At 40.6% G+C, this 18,252-nt stretch overlaps 1 non-coding gene across 1 annotated transcript; it reads left to right on the forward strand.

Annotated features, from left to right (window-relative positions):
* The first annotated feature begins 2,370 nt into the window (after window positions 1–2,370).
* LOC130038454 (small nucleolar RNA SNORA65) lies at window positions 2,371–2,498 on the forward strand. The gene has a single exon (XR_008794690.1). It is a non-coding gene; the product is annotated as a small nucleolar RNA SNORA65 (small nucleolar RNA).
* The last annotated feature ends 15,754 nt before the right edge of the window (window positions 2,499–18,252 follow it).

The following is an 18,252-nucleotide window of genomic DNA, read 5'->3' on the forward strand; positions in this document are numbered from 1 at the left end:
AGGTATTTGCAGCTGGGAATTTCCTTCTCAGCTCTAAAACTTACTAGAATGGCAAGTTTTGATATATTTTGTTCTTTTGAAATATTTTCTTTAGAAGTAGTGAAATAAATGCAACTTCTAATTTCTCTAAGTGCTCTGTAAGTAATCCAACTATGTCTTACTTGATTTATACATACACCTATGAATTTTAACTTTATTCTACTTTTTTGTTGTTAATTTTGTTCAATTTTAGTCAAGAATATATTTTTAAGGATTTCATTCATTCAAATTCATTGAGCCTAATTTTATGATCTCACCTATGGACTGTTGTGAAAGATATTTCATATCCACTTAGGACAAAAACTTTGGGAATTAATAGTATATAACTGCTAATCATATTAGTTGAACCGTTTTAATGTGTTTCACCAAATGTCCTTTATTATACTGAGGGGGGTTTTATGCCACTGCATCATCATATATCATTTGTGGCCGCATCATTTCTGTCTTAGATTTCTAAGTGTACTTATTAGTACACTTGCAGTTTTCTCTGATTCTCTTTTATTTTCATATGGTTCTCTTTTTCTTCTTCAGGTTGGATATTATTAATAAATTGTGTGAATGACTCTTCTCCAGTTCCAAGATTCTGCGATTTTTCTCAATTACTTTCACTATATATTTCAATTATTTAGTTGGAAACTAAATCTGACACCTTTTATAAGTATAATCCATGACGGAGCCAGAGAGAGAGTACAGTGGGTAGGGCATTTGCCTTGTATGCAACCGACCCGGGTTCAATCCCTGGCATCCCATATGGGGGCAAGCACTGCCAGGAGTAATTACTGGTGCAGAGCCACGAGTAACCCGAGTATCACTGGGTGTAACCCAGAAAGCAAAAATAAGTAAATAAATAAAGTGATTCACTTTTTAAGGGTCCTAAATTTTCTTTTGCCTTTCCCTTTATGTTTGTTGTTGTCAGAGTTGTGAGGACGAGAGGTGGCATACTTCAGTGCTCACTGGAATCAAATATGCAACTTAATGTGGTGCTTACATATATACTCACGTGGAAGTAATTCTCTTTAGCTGTGGTGTTCCCTCACACGTTGCTTGTCATGTTCACCAGACTCCAGAGAATTTTGTTGCCGTGCTCACCCACCTGATGTGGTACACCAAAGGTCATATATTTTGTGGTGGAGTCGGGGATTCCAAGCACCAGGCCTAGTGGGATTGCACTCAGATATTACCCAGGTTTGAACTCACAGCCTTTCCAGCTTTAGACTTTGCCAGTCAGGTAAGAGTTTTTGATACTGAGTCATCCTTCATTTAAGTGTATAATACATTGACATTAAGACAGGGACTAGAGCAATAGCACAGTGGGTAGGGTGTTTGCATTGCACGCAGACTGACCCGGGTTTGATCTCCAGCATCCCATATGGTCCCCTGAGCACTACCAGGAGTAATTCCTGAGTGCAGAGCCAGAATTTAGCCTTGTGCATTGCCGGGTGTGATCCAAAAATCAAAATAAATAAATAAATAAATAAGTTCACTACAATTGTGGCTAACTATAATTTCTAATTTTTACAAGCCTGACTCTTCAGTATACTCTGCCATGTGAAACACATTCTTACACTTTATTATAAATCTTTAGAGACAATACTTTCCTTTCAACATGTTGAGGATAACTTATTCAAAAATCTCTCTTCTAGGGGCTGGAGCAATAGCACAGCAGGTAGGGCATTTGCCTTGCACGCAGCCGACCTAGATTCGATCCCCTGAGCACCGCCAAGAGTAATTCCTGAGTGCATGAACCAGGTGTAACTCCTGTGCATCGCTGGGTGTGACCCAAAAAGCAAAAAAAAAAAAAATCTCTCTTCTAACTCCAATATTTGGGATTCCTCTCAGAGATTTTCTACAGACAACTTGCTTTCTCATTTAATGACAATATCTTTTACCACTTCTTTGTAAGTCTCACAACGTTTTTAGTAAAAACCATACATTGAAAATAATACGGTGTGACAAATATGGAAATACAATTCTTCCTCCTCAAAGGCAGAGTTCATTCTGGTTTTTATTTATGTGGTTCCTCTTAGTGACTCTTCTAGCCTTACAGTGTAGTGCTTTAATTCTTTGTCATGTGAGTCATGGCAGTCTCAGCTTCCTTAGCTTAGTGGTCAGCCAATGATAGGAGGGCAGAAGTTTCACTGCCTCCAATGGGGATCCGGTTCCCCAGATTTCACTTGAAGTTACTGCATGAGTTTAATGTTTATCCCATCTGTTATTAGTAGCCTCAAGACAACCGCCACTAATTGTCTTAGATAAATATTTACCATGGAAAACCTATTAGGACCAAGGGAGCTTTGAGTCTGTCATATTAAACTAGAAGTTTCCCAGTCACCCACCACTGCACCTGTCCCTTCTAGGTTGGCTGGTGCAATGCAGTGGGGAGCTGAGACTAAACCCCAGTTTAGGAAATGGAATTGATCTTCAAGCAGATGACTCTGTGCCAAAAACATGGAACAGCCTGAATGAGGCAAAGGGGTGTGGTCAACTGCCTGGTCTGGTGGTGTGTTGTGACAAATCTGAATAAAAAAAGAAAAGAAATGAGAAGCTTCCAGGGAACTGATAGTCACGTTAACCATTGACAGTTCTCTGGGATCTGTGCTTTTCTTTTGTAATTTTTTTAAATGAATGCAAATTTTTTTAACTGAATGTAATGCTGAGATGGAGCATTACAAAGCCATTCATGACTGGGTTTCAGTCATAAAATGTCCCAACACCCATCTCTCCATTGGGTAATTTCCCAACACCAATGTCCCCAGTTTCCCTCCTAACCCTCAACCTATGCCCCAACCCCAACCCAGCACTGCAGCCTGCCTAGAATTCCCGAGGGAAGAAAAATGGATTTAAGGTGCTTCAAAAGCATCACTCCCTGGTAGCGTTTCAGTATCTGGGAGTGGTGCTTTTGAGGCAGCCTCAAATCCATTCTAGGCTTTTGGTCTTCATTCAGGGTGTTTTAGTTCAATAGTTGATATTCAAGGTTGAGTAGAGAAATGAATCATGGAAGTTAAAACACCATAAATCTCACTATTCTTTCTGACATTTAGCTACATATTGAGTAAATGTTCCACAGGTTGCCACAAAGTTTACATTCCAGAGATCTTTTAACAAGTTGATTTTAGGAAATTTCCCAGTCTTTCTTTGCTTTTATGGAGAAAGGGATTTTTGCAAAACACTACTATTTTTTAAATATCACTATAAAATATTCATGTTTAGAGCTAACCAAATAAATATTATATGTTGAGCAGTAGAAACCACCAAAAATTTTCAAGTAAATGGAAAGACATAGTATGATTCTAGTTTAGAGGAGGCAATGTATTTAAGATTATTTTACTTCACACTTTGATTTATAATTTTTTTTCATTTATACTCAGAAGCCTAGTAAATATGTTGTGGCTATCAGAAAGCCAATTTGATCTGGGGGATGTAAGTCAGTGGTAGTGAATTTTCTAACAGGACAGGAACCATATTGGTTTAGTTTTTTATATTTTAGTGCCTCTCCGTGTCAAAGTCCTATGTGTATTTTATGATGTCAGTGACATAATTTCGATGTAATGAATGGAAGCATAGTGAACTGGAGAGATAGTACAGTAGGTAGGGTACTTACTTGCATGTGGCCAACTGGGGTTCAACCTCCAGCACTGCATATTTTCCCCTGAGCCCTGTGAAGAGTGACCTCTGAGCACAGAGCAAGGAGGAAGTCCTGAACATTGCTGGCTATGGCCCGCAAACAAGCAAATAAGTAAAATGGAAGCTTAATGCTATACTTACTGTCAATAACGTGTTCTGTAATATCTTTGTTACTTTAGTTTTTATTTGGTTTTGGAGTTATTCTTAAGATTTTGATTTATTTTACTATTATTCCTTTCTAAAACATGCAGTGCGTTTATCATTGCTTGTTGCCCTCAACACCAGGAGTCATTGGGCTGACCAAGAGGCCAGCTGTGGCAGCTCTTCTTATTCTGCTCATTCTGGAAGCAGCTGCAGAGGGTGCGTGCATATACGAAGGCATAAGAAAGGCACATACTCTGGGAGCTCTTCAAGAGATAGCTCATTTGTTGCAAACAGGGTCAACCTTATATACTATAAGGAGCAAGAAACAAACATCTCAGGGGGTCATCCAGAGCATACTTGCACAAAGTAAAGAAAGCACTTGCACAAAGCAGAGAACAAGGTGAAACGATGTTCATTCCTTGGGTCTGCTGCCCTGCCAGTTCAACCGTCCCCTGGAATTGTTTTACTGAGCTCACATTTACTGGAAGAGTGGTGGACCATTGCTGGGAAACCAAAGGGGAGCATCTGGGGAAGGGCCATCTACTGCTTGACCCATTTGGGTTGCCCCCAGCTATGCCTCACAATGTGCTTACACTGCTGCTTACACTGGTATTTGAATGTGATGTCCAGTTTTAAGTCGTCATTAATCAGGCTTATAAAACCAAGCTCCCGGAGAGAACAACGCAGAGAGTCTTCTGCCCCCACACCTGACTGTCCTCACTGGGGCCCCTTGGAGGGGGGTGGATTGAATTTCTCTCTCCACCCCGAGCAGAGCCCCGGCAGCTGAAGACCTCCGGGACCCAGCCACAGCCATACTAAAACCACTCTCCACACACTCAGACGAGCCTCATGCAAAAAGGAACTGGTAGAGGAGCCCAGGTGTGCGGGACCCGGGACTGAGATCTCCAAGCCTGCTGCTGTGTTTGGGACAGGGGCACCTCCACCCAGATCCCCCATCTTTCAGTATGTAGGCGTTATGCCCACCAACTGCCCCCAGTGCCGTGTAATCCCATCAATGGCCAAGACCCAGAGATTATAAAACCAAACTCCCAGAAGTGCTTGTCTAGTTCTCACTCTCAGAGAACCTGGCAGGCTACCAAGAGTATCCTGCCCGCATATATGCCGGACTGGGAACACCTGTAAAGGTGATTAGAGGCTGCCCCAAAAGCCTCCATCCCTCTCGGAGACCCTGGCAAGCTACTGAGAGTATCCTGCCCGCATGGCAGAGCCTAGCAAGTTACCCATGGTGTACTCGATATGCCAAAAACAGTTACAATGATGGTCCTCATTCCCCTGACCCTGAAAGAGCCCCCAATATGCCATCGGGGTACACTAGCACATGACAGGGATGAGTGGAGACGTTACTGGCACCCACTCGAGCAAATCAATGAACAACAGGATGACAGTGATAGTGATAGTGATTAATCAGGCAGTGTTGCATTTTCATGACATACTGGTGGTATTAGTGAAGTGAATTTCCCCTTGAATTGAGTGAACATACAAGTAGTATTTTCTGAAAATGGCATTTGAGAGTCCAGGATTCAAGTCCCTATTCAGGCATCAGTTTGGAACTATGGAGACCTGGGAAACATGAAAACTATCCTAGCACCTAGGGCAACAGATGTTCATAGGTCGTGTGTCCAGCCCGGCCAAGACAAAGCCTCTCACATGGACCATAGTCTCATATGTCATATGACTATATGACAAAGTTTGCAAAGAAAGGCAATAGTTAAATAGAGTCTGAGGAGAATGGTTAAATGCACTAATGAGTAGGTATTGTTTTGACTAGAAGGAAGCTGCTGGAGCATTATCCTTGATGATCTACGGAAGAGGCAAGGTTGAAGTATGACTGACACCCGAAGATGTTAGTTTCCCACTTTTTAAGCCATCGTCTGTGGGCAAATCAAGGCCAATTAATTGATGTTATCCTTACAAATGTCAGGTTCCCAAAGAAGTTGGTACTTGGGTTATTCCCAACAGGCCTACCGACCTCTAGTGGCCAAGGGGTCATGTCAGGGAGAACTGAAACACCTTCCTATTTTTAATTTCATTTCAGTAGAAGACATATTATTAGAGTGGTCTGGGGGGAAAAAGGAATATTCTTTTTCCTGAACTGCCTAACCTTTTCTTTGGCTGTATAATTAATTATTCAGTACTTTCTAAGTGTTCAATAAATGTTATCTGCAATTAATATAATTACAGATCCAGCTCTATGCTTGCCAATGTCGAGCGTAATCTTAAAACAACTTGATGTGGGAACCAGTCCAAATGTTTGGAAGGATCTTCTAATATGAACTGAGCAAAAGAAGAAAAGAAATGAAGGAAAATTGAGGAAAATCACTTCTTACAAGTTTAGATAATCTATAACATGTATAAGAAACATGCTGAGTAAAAGCTTCTATTGTGAGACACCAGTTAAACAGTACTTTCCAATTCATCTTCTACTTAACTTTCTTATCTCTTGGGTATGTTACTTTAAGTTAGAAGAAGATTTAGGTGTAGCAGTATGTCAGCATGAACTCAGAGAGACCTACCATCAGAGGGAAGAATAAATCTAGTTATTACATCCAGTCTTTAAATTCAGTAGCATATAGTGTCAGTGTATGAGTTGCAGGACATCAGTGTCAGTTCAGAAAGCATCTCCAATTGATCCCTTAAAAACACCACTTCCTGGCAGCATAGTTTTCTTCTCTGGGTTATTTCAATATCCCATTTTTCTCAATTAGAACTTTCTGGTGTAGAAGTCTTACTCTGATTTTTTTTAATTGCTGGAGAACAATTAGTATATTTGGTTAATCAAAAATAATTTGAGAGAAAATTTGTGTGAATATTACCATTTTAATATTACCCTTTTAACTCGAAAATATTGTTGAGCACAGTCGGCTTCTGTATGTGTGTATGCTGGTGGGGACACAATGTGCTATTTTCTTGTGTTCCTAAAGATACATTTGTGTCCGTAAATTTGGACAATTATTTTTTTTCTTACTCATGCTAGATTTAGATCAATGCCTAACTACATAAATATTCATAGACTAAATTAGATTTTATCCATTTGGTTCTGTGTGAAAATCAGTGAGGGACTGCATTTACAAATTATCACTAACCCCTTTCTACCTCCTGGAATATTTCAATACCTCCAAAGGAAAGAACATCTTATGTTCTAGTTTTTGAATGTTTAATGATACTACCATCCTTAATGCAAGGATGCTTAGTTGGTTACATTTTGCATAATACATCTGTCTTGCTCACTTTCTTTTACCTCTAAAGTATTTGTCCCAATTTAAAATAATTTTTTTTAAAAAATTGGTTCTTCCTAGGATGGGAGATGTGTGATGAGAGTAGACTAGAGACCGAACATGATTGCCACTCAATGACTCTTTTGCAAACCACAGCACTCAAAAGGAGACAGATAACAAAAGGGAATTCCCTGCCACAGAGGTAGGGTGGAATGGGGGGGATGGGGATGGGAGGGATACTGGGATCAGTGGTGGTGGAGAATGGGCACTGGTGGAGGGATGGGTACTCGATCATTGTATAACTGAAACCCAAGCACAAAAATTTGTAAGTCTACAACTGTACCTCATGGTGTTTCACTAATAATAATTTAAAAAAATTAAAACCAAAAAATAAATAAATAAAAAATAAAAATAATTGGTCCTATTTAGGCCAATGAAATCAGTTTAAAAAATTGGTTCTGAAACTATTTATCTTTGATAACAAGAAGTAATAGCTTAACAGGCATCAGGGCTTCAATTATACCAGTGATATGAGTGTGGGTACAGCCATAAATTCAAAACACAGATTCAATATGACTGAAAACAGGAGACCTAAGTGGCAACAAATGAAACTTTGTAATGTGCCTGACAAATTGACAGACAGTGGTGGAGTAGGGGGTTGGGGGTTGGGGTAGGGAGGGAATGTGGGAACACTGCTAGAAGGAAGTTGACACCAGTGGAAAGATTGGTGTTGAATTATTGTATTCAATAATTCAATAATTCTAAAACACAACTATCAGTAACTTTGTAAATCATGGCTCTTTAATATTTTAATATTCATTATTTTCATTAAAATATGCAATAAAAGAAATAATGGACACATTTATGAGGAAGAAATAGAACTATTTGTATTTGATAGGAGTATTAAAAGAAAAATACCAAGGATCCTAATAGTCACTAGATTACTACTAGATAATGTGGTTGTATCGTGAGACCTAAAGTCAGCACTAACCAAAAGGTTTTCTATATTCTAGCAACGATTCATTAGCAATCCGAGAAATATTTTTTATGAATCCAGGAGGACATATATAGTATTTTATGATGAAAGATTGTTTAAACAGTCAGTTCTCTTCAAATTGATCTATATACTTAATTTATCAGAATAATTCTGGCAATATTTTTGTTGTATGTATCAAAAGGCTGATTCTACTCTCAGTCTCATATTGAACTCAAAAGATGGAAGAGGCGAGTCTGGTCTCAAAATGGAGGTAAAACCACTGCCCAGTCGCCCCCAGCCTGACTCCTGCCATCGCCAAGGCCACCAGGAGTGGAGGGCCATGATCCAAAGGAACCAGAGTAGTTTAGAAAACTCTTTATAGGAAGTTTGAGCTTGAAACTACAGATGATAGTTCAAGAGAACATTTTGAGAAATGGGGCACACTTACAGATTGTGTGGTGATGAGAGACCCCCAAACAAAACGTTCCAGAGGTTTTGGTTTTGTGACTTACTCATGTACTGAAGAGGTGGATGCAGCTATGTGTGCCATCAACGACCAAGACCCAGAGACTATAAAACCCAGTTCCCGAAAGCGAATGTGGCCACGTGACCTCTTATTATTTCGTGTTTCCTTTGGAGAACCTGGCAGGCTACCAAAAGTATCCTACCCACACAGCAGAGTCTGGCAAACTTCCTGTGTCATACTCAATATGCCAAATACCAGTAACAATGATGGGTCTCATTCTCCTAACCCTGAAAGAGCATTGAAATGGCTCTTTTAAAATCTCAGGGCTAGGAAGAAGGAGACGTTACTGGTGCCTGCTCAAGGCAATCGACAAACAACAGAATGATCGTGATCGTGATTGTGATTCTAAAATGTATCCTGCCCACATGGCAGAGTCTGACAAACTCTCCATGGCATATTCAATATGCCAAAAAACCAGTAACAATGATGGGTTTCATTCTCCTGACCCTGAAAGAGCCTCGGATGTGGCACTTTCTAAAATCTCAGGGCTAGGACGAAGGAGACATTACTGGTGCCTGCTCAAGGGAATGGATGAACAACAGGATGACAGTGATACAGTGAATCTTTCTAGTCATTTTGTATGGACACGGTAAGAGATATATTAAGTTTATAGGATGGCTTTCCTGGGTATATTTCACTATTGATCCCAGACTACAGTTATCAGACCAAATTAGTCCTTCCTAAGCTTAGCAAGGTCCTTTTCCAGTCACTACTCTTTGGGTCATGACAGAATTCATCTATGATTATACTATTAACTTATTCTAAGTTTTATGGCACTTGGCCTGTCCCATTTCGATGTCAGGGTAGCTAACTGCTTGTCCTGAGTTTATTCAGTCCCTTCGACGAGCCCCCGCTTCTGGGGTGCTAGGAACTAAGGACAACTGAAGCTTAGGTAGACTAAATATGACAGATGCCCAGGAGTAAATATTATTCAGAGTCAGTCAACTCCCAAGTTACAAAGCCATAGCATTAACTGCCTTCCTTAGCATTAACTGCCTTCCTGAGTTTATACAAAAGGGACATTGCTCTAAAGTAACATATGCAAAGAACATAAGGGAAAGAGAAAAAACAATATTTCACTTATAAATACAAAATTCAGAGTCCTCAGAAGGATCTGATCTTACAAGTCATAGGTTCTGGTTAGGGGAAATGAATAATTAACAGATAGAGAATGCAGAGCACAGAGAATTTAAAGATAAATGTGGAGGAAATGGGAGTGCTTTGGGAGTATTGTGATGGATATAACTCAATAAACCTAAACTCCTTGCAGCAGAGGAGAAAGAATAGACCAATGTTATCCTACAGTTCCCCAAGTCAGTTTTGATTACTTCTAAGGCAAAACTTTCTCGTAATTCTGGACTTTGTAGTCCTATGTATTTGAAGTGTTGTGTACTTGTGTCTGCTTTTCTACTCCCCCTATAGCCTTTTTATATTTTACTATAGAGCAGTGTTCTTTGGTTAAACACAGAAAGATCATTAATGCTATGCTCTCAATATTTGCGAGTTGATTGACTCTGAAATATATCTACTCCTGGAAATTGGTCATAATTATTTGACTCAAGCTTCAGTTGCTATCGTTCCTAACACCCCAAAAGGGAGACCCCACAGTGGGACTGGGATGGGCCTTGAACAAGTGTTGAAGCTACCCGGCCATTGAAATGGAACAGTCTAGAAAGCATAAACACATGGTCTTGATGCAAGCTGTTATGACTTCAGAGACAGAACCCCCATGGGAAAGGATAAACTGAACTGGCCTGAGATTTACAGTAAAAACCTAGCTTGCTCTCAGAGCCCAGAGAAAGAAGTTTTGGTATTTTTGTCTCTTATTGTGTTAATCCAATCAACTGCAAGTATTGATAAGAAGTAAACTTAATTGTTTAACATATACAACTAGATGGAAAGACAAAAGCACTTAGATGTCCCTGGGAGACGGATTGTCTCCTTGAGTTAACCTCCCCAAGGGAATTGCCACTGCCTAATGTTTTATCTCTGTAAATGATCAATCACACCTATGTTCCCATACCTCAACCCTCCTCAGATGTTCTATACATATGTTAACAGCTCTGCATTACATAAGCCATCTTCACTATCAGACTGACTGTGGTCTCCTATCTCTCTGTCTTTCTGCTGGGGAGGAGGAGATGGAGTTTTTGGGGGCCACCAAACACATGTGTCATGTAGCACCCACACGCTTTGTGAACTCACACATATGCAAAAGGAAAAATCTTGATCCACATGTCATTTGCACATCTTCTATGTACAAAGATAAGAACACAAACTTGACCATGAATGAAATCTAAGTATAATATGAAAAATCATAGTTATTTTGCAATCAGATAGATAAACTATGACTCTGGATTAAGGGAAAAATTAACATGGAAACTAAAGGTTATTTTTTTTTTTGCAAGACACAACAGAATAAAATGAGGAATTTAGGGAAGGTTTTTTATCATGAATGTATCTAAATTTTTTTTGCATAGTAACCCTTATAAGTGTTCTCTGTGCTTCTTGTATCTATACTTTGGTGTTCTATCATTCATTGATAATAGTTTTTTGATAGGACAGCGGTAGGGCGTTTGCCTTACAAGGGGCCAACATGGCCCATTCGAGTTTGATTCCTCTGCCCCTCTCAGAGAGTCCGGCAAGCTACCAAGAGTATCTTGCCCGCATGGCAGAACCTGGCAAGCTACCTGTGACGTACTCAATATGCCAAACACAGTAACAACAAGTGTCACAATGGAGACGTTACTGGGCCCACTCGAGCAAATCAATGAACAACGGGAGGACCGTGACCATGATAATGACTTTTTTTTGTCTACTTTTTGTCTATTTTCTTCATATTTCATTCTGGAATCTAGTAATGCCCTATTACAGAGTAGCATATGCATCTTAAATGCTTGGTCTTATGTGCCCAGGATCCTCTTCAGACATTTTCTTCAAACAGAGGAAAGATTCTGGTCCCAACCCCTGAGTGTAATCCAATATCTCCACCCACCCTAAACTTAGAGCACCATATTGTTGCTCACTTTGGCACTGCTCCCTTCCACTGAACTTTCTAGACCATTGGGAAACTGCAGCTGGCATCAGCTTCTAGGTGAGGATCTCCTCACTACAGCATTTCCATCACATCCATGGCATACTGCAAAGCTACCAAGGTCACTTTTATCTTTCTTTTAGCAACCATCCTGTGTTGAGTTCAAGTATGATAATGTTGAGATACTTAGTCACTGGTGGATGACCTTCTCCCTTTCTTCCCACTCAGAAAATATTAAATTTTCAATTATTTCCTTGGTGTTAAGAATTTTCACAAGTATGATAATATTGAGATACTTAGTCACTGGTGGATGACCTTCTCCCTTTCTCCCCACTCAGAAAATATTAAATTTTCAATTATTTCCTTGGTGTTAGAATTTTCACAAGTATGGCTTATGAGTGAGGATACCTGTTTATCCATCCTGCTTTTTATTTACTCTAAAAACTTGTGGGTGTTTTTTAAGTACTAGGAATTTTGTCTTGTTATATATTTTTTAGTTTTATTAATATTCTCTTCCTTTATTACTTTTTCTAGTTCTTTGACTCCTATTACAAAACATTTAGCTACCCTGAAAGTCTTAATAGTTGTCATTTCCCACTGCCTACCAAAATCATGGTACATGATAGGGATTCAATTATTTTTTGGTACATTAATCTTCATAAGCATTAGTCATTCTGCTTGATTTACACTGATTTTTAATTCATGGCAATATTCTTATCTGTTTTTACAATTTCTCATGACAATGTTTAGCTGGCCAACTTCGACAGTGAATGTGGAAAGGTCGGACTACAGCTGAATCTCACGAACACAATGTTTATGAGAAACAGTCTCATTCCTGATGTTTCATTTGTTCTTAACAGAATGGCCATCTCCAAATGCAACAGTTATGTGTACGTAGGTCCAGAAGTCAACATGATGAATGACCTGGCACCTGAGTTGTGCAGGAGGAAGAGAATACCTTCAAGACCGTCAAAGAAATAGCTGAGAGGGCGAAGAAACTCCGGTTCTGGGCATATCTCTTCGATTCCACTGCTCTTCCTGCATTAACATACACCTCAAAGACCTGGGCCTTACAAAAACTGGATGAGAATGCTATTCGGGTCTCCCAAAGAGAAATTGAAAGAGCTATGCTTGGAGTATCATGCTTCACTCAAATGAGAGAAAGAATCCGGAATTCTGACCTCCATCGACAGTCAAGAACCAGGGATGCTGTCTCGTTTGCCGAGGCGTTGAGAATCAGATGAGCTGGACATGTAATGAGATTTGGAGATGACCACTGGACTAGAGCCGTTACTGACTGGATTCCATGGGGCATCAAAAGACTGTGAGGCTGCCCACCTACAAGATGGTCAGACTTTTTCGTCAAGACACTGAACAATTGGTTTGAGACCGTTCATGTTCTTAGAATGAGCAAATGCCATTGGGCTACACTAGCACACAACAGGGATAAATAGAGACGTTACTGGCGCCTGCTCGAGCAAATCGATGAGTAACAGGAAGTCAAGCGATCAAGTGATCAAGTGACAATTTTTAGCATCCTTTTCTACTAATATGTCCAGTTTAATTTAATTTGATTTTATATACTATTTCAAGCAATGTGGTTTACAGAACTGTTATTGGTATAGTTTCATACATAAAAATTCCAACACCAACCTTCCCCCAGAGTGTCTACCTCACTCTAATTTCACCCCAGCATTCCCACCTTACCCTCAGCCCTTCATTTATTTTGTAATGAAAAATAGTTCTCAGTTCCTGTTCCTTTTGTGCATCTATTCCCCCAATATATGTTATTGCATACTCCGGGCTTTGGTCTGTCTCTGTGCTCAAGGATCAGTCCTAGAGGACTTTGGGGACCATAGAGGGTACCAAAGGTTGAGCCCTGGTAAGCCTTATGCAAAGCAAGTGCCTTACTCTCTGTATTATCTCTGGCACTAGTGAAGCACACTTCTCTTGAGGATACAAATCAAGATTTATATTATTTCACCTGAAGTGGCTATATTGGAACCTTGGTGGTACAGGGGTTGCCTTTTAGGCATGAGGCCTTGAATTTGGTTTCTGAGAAGTGCCCACATGATAAATGTGATCTCGAGGCACTGCCACTTGTGATCCCTGACACCTTAACAGAAACGTATGCATGAGCAGTGCAACTGAAATGTGTGCAGCCCCTGGTAAACACCACAAGTTAAAGTGTGACTATATTGCAACCAAGTGAACACTGAAAGTGTGTGAGGACTACAACCGAGTGACAATTCCCCAGCAGAGACTACAACCAAGAGTGTAAGAATCGCAAGAAAGTGTGTCTTACCCCCAAATAACAAAACTGGACGAGAAGTGGAAAAATATATAGTACATAAACTATTATTTGTTTCTTCTGAGGCTAGTTATTTTTTTAACTGTCTAATCTTCTATTCTTCTATTTGTAGTCTGAGCTTACTGAAAAATGTAATTATACCTGGTTATTCACTTCTACTCTGGAGATAAGGACTCTAATGAGTCTAGAGTTTCTTTGCCCTAAAATATCTCCTTTAAATTGAATTAAAGTCAATATGTGCAAGATATGGTGATTACCAGGCTTCTATTGTCTCCAAATATCATTGTGGGTTACCCACTTCTTTTACAACTATTAGATTTTCTGTATGCTTAGAAACTATGATATTAGGTATATAAACATTTTTCTTTTGTGAATAATTGAACCATTTATTGTTATGTAATCTAATTTTTTCTTGAAAATATTCCAATTGTCAAGTCTATTTTCTCTGAAGTTAATGCAGGCTTGCTGTACTACCTTCTCTATATTATTACTATATATTTTATATAATATATTTATACAAGGATATAAAATTGTATCTTATATAATATAAATGTATATTGATATATTATATATTTATGTGTCATATATTATTATTCTTATAATAAATTATAATATAGCACACATTATACATTATATAGACATTTATCTTTTTGTGAATAATTGACCCATCTATTGTCCTGTAATCACATTTTTCATCAATATTTTCCCTTTTCTCAAGTCTACTTTCTCTGAAGTTATTTCAGCTTGCTATACTTCTTTCTCTATCCTATTGCTACATATTTCGATATGTTTTATATACAAATATATTATATATGAATATTTAGTGTATTTTATGGGCTGGAGTGATAGCACAGCGGGTAGTGCATTCGCCTTGCAAGCAGCCAACATGGCTGACCCAACTTTGATTCCTCCACCCCTCTCAGAAAGCCCAGCAAGCTACTGAGAGTATCTCACCCGCACGGCAAAGCGTAGGGAGCTACCAGTGACGTATTCGATATGTCAAACACAGTAACACTGGTCACAATGGAGACGTTACTGGGACCGCTTGAGCAAATCGATGAACAATGGGAGGACAGTGACAGTGACAGTGACAGTGTATTTTATCACTGTATCACTGTCATCCCATTGATCTTCGAATTACTTGAGTGGGCACCAATAACATCTCTATTCCTCCCAGCCCTGAAATTTTAGCAGATTCTTTTTACTTGTCTTTTTCCAAGGATTGGAGGCTCTTTCAGAGCCAAGGGAATGAGACCTATAATGTATTTTATATATTATATACTTACATATTATCTAAAATATATTTTATAAAATAAAAATATATAACATTATATTACATTATGGTATGTTATATATAACATACAATAACAAGTATTATATTACTTATTGTAATACAAATTATATTCACTATCACTATCACTATCATCCCATTGTTCATCAATTTGCTAGAGTGGGTGCCAGTAACATCTCCAATCGTCCCTGTCACGTGCTAGTGTAGCCCGATGGGATATTGGGGGCTCTTTCAGGGTCAGGGGAAGAGGACTATCATTGTTACTGTTTTTTTGCATATCGAGTACATCACGGGTAGCTTGCCAGGCTCTGCCGTGTGGGCGGGATACTCTCGATAGCTTGCCTGGTTCCCCGAGAGGGATGAAGATTTTTGGGTCAGCCTCCAATCACCTTTACAGGTGTTTCCAGTCAGGCATATATGCGGGCAGGATACTCTCGGTAGCCTACTGGGCTCTACAAGAGTGAGAACTAGACAATAAGAGGTCTAGTTTCTAGGTCTAGTCTAGGTCAAGATTCCAAGAGCTTGGTTTCATAGTCTCTGGATCTTGGCCGTTGATGGGGTTACACGGCAGTTGGTGGGTGTAACACTCTAGGTACTGGAAGATAGGGAATCTGGGTAGAGGCCCAGTCCCGAATTGAGCAGGCTTGGAGATCTCAGCCCCGGGTCCCGCACACCTGGGCTACTCTGCTGGTTCCTTCAAGTGTGAGGCTCATCCTAGCACGTAGAGAGTGGTCTCATCATGGCTGTTGCTGGGTCCTGGAGGTCTTCAGCTGCCAGAGCTCTGCTCGAGGCAGAGAGGGAAATTCAACACGCCCCCCACCCCCAAGGGGCCCGGTGAGGACAGCCAAGTGCAGGGACAGGAAACTCTCTGCATTGTTCTCTTCCAGGAGCTTGGTTTTATAGTCACAAATTATATTATCAATTATATATTTATATGCGATACACAAGTTCAGATGAGCCTCACCCATTAAGGAACCAATAGAGGAACCCCGGTGTGCGGAACCCGGGGCTGAGATCTCCAAGCCTGCTCAAATCAGGACTGGGCCTCCTCCACCCAGATCCCCCATTTTCCAGTAGCTTGGCAGTCACACCTACAAATTGCCCTCGGTGCCATGTAATCTCATCAATGGCCAAGACCCAGAGACTATAAAACAAAGCTCCCGGGAGAGAGTGATGCAGTATTTCCTGGAGCACGGGGCACATTCTTGGCCGTGTAACCTCTCATATTCTAGCCCACTGATGTACCAAAAGCAACACACATGTGTTTGGTTTTAACATACTTTCTTGTATTCTCTTATATACGGACTTAAATGGCCCCAGAATGAAATAGAACAAACTTCACACACTTCCCTCTTATTGTGGTGGGAAGATGCTACTTGTGAACCCAGCAAGCTACCGAGAGTATCCCATCCGCAGAGCAGAGCCTGGCAAGCTACCCTTGAAGCATTTGATATGCCAAAACAATAACAGTAATGTACCTCATTCCCCTGGCCCTGAAAGAGCCCCCCAGTATGCCATTGGACAACACTATCACGCAACAGGCATGAATGCAGACTTTACTGTCACCAGCTGTTGGGTAACATTGCTTTGTCCTTCAAGAAGCTTAGGTTTTATCTGGTTACACCCACCACAGTGCTCCAGAGGCACTTCCACTTCCATTGTGTTTACATGTAAACATGTAAACAGTCTTTCCTATGCTTTCCTTCCTACCCAGTTAATCAGCTTTCCCCTTAATCAGACTTTGTTAGTTTGTAAGATCAGTTTCCCAGAAATCTATGATTTTATATGTATGAGTGAAATATTGCCTTTCTCCTCTCCTTATGCCTTATGAACAATTTACTTTAAGGTAATATCCTTTTTGTATAGATACAGAAAGACCGTTAACATTATGCTTTGTAACTTAGGATTTGATTGGCCTTGAATATTATTCACTCCCGGGCATCTTTCTCGACTTAAGCCTCAGTTGCCCTTAGTTCCTAACACCCCAAAAGCAGGGTCCCGACGAGGGACTGAATGGACCCAGGGCAAGCAGTGAGCTACCCTGGCAGCGAAATGGGCCAGGCCAAAGTGCCACGATTCTTAACTATAAGTTAAGAGTTTGATCATGGACAAATGCTGTCATGATCCAAGGTAACGACAAGACTAGGATCCTGCTAGGGGTGGGAAAGACTATCTGGCCTGAGCACCGCAGTCTGAGATTGAGATGGCCCTAGGAGAGCAATTCTATAAGTTTAAGATATTTCTTACTGTATCCATACAAAATGATTTATATTATATTCTTGTACGCTTGTCGGTCAAGGAGAGGAGAGGCACGCCCATGGAATTCTGCTCTAGGGTGGGCCCTCCTGCTAAGGAAGGATCTGTCCTAGGAGCGGTCTTCCCTGAGGCTAAGATTTCTACCCCTGTTGATCTCCACCCCTATTGATTGTGACTGCACCTATGTAATTGTTTTTCCCCAATTCCTCATGGAGAGAGAATTTAACTATACTGTAGGAGCGGGCAGAGGGGAAGGAGGAAGAGAGTTCATAGAGGGGCAGAAGGAAGAAGAGAGTTCAGAGAGGATCAGAACCCAGACTCCAGAGAAGGAGGATGAAGGGGAATGGAGAAGGAGAATGAAGTAGCTGGGGGAGGAAGAATGGGGGCAGAGACAGAAGGAGAGATGAGGAGAGAATCAGAATAAACTACGACTAATACCTACCAGCCTGGCCCTCGTTCCTTCCTCTGCCTGACCATCGCCATCGACCTCTCTGGGGTGGGAGAAGGGTGAGACTACTGAACGCGGGCGGCGGGAGAGATAGAGCCGCCGTCGTGTGGGTGCCGTGCCCCCCACTTTGTGTGAGTTTACACACCAGCTCCAGCAAATCGATGAACAACGGGACTAAAAACTAAAAGTGACAAGTGATAAGGTAAAGGTAAAGGAAAAGGCCCTCCCGTTGATCGTCGATTTGTTCGAGTGGGCCCAGTAACGTCTCCATTGGAGACTTTGTTGTTACTGTGTCTGGCATATCGAATACTCTCGGTAGCTTGCCGGGCTCTCCGAGAGGGGCGGAGGAGTCGAACTCCTGTCGGCC

This window comes from Sorex fumeus, unplaced genomic scaffold (assembly GCF_029834395.1).
Source record: "Sorex fumeus unplaced genomic scaffold, SorFum_2.1 ptg000075l, whole genome shotgun sequence".
Lineage (NCBI taxonomy): Eukaryota > Metazoa > Chordata > Mammalia > Eulipotyphla > Soricidae > Sorex > Sorex fumeus.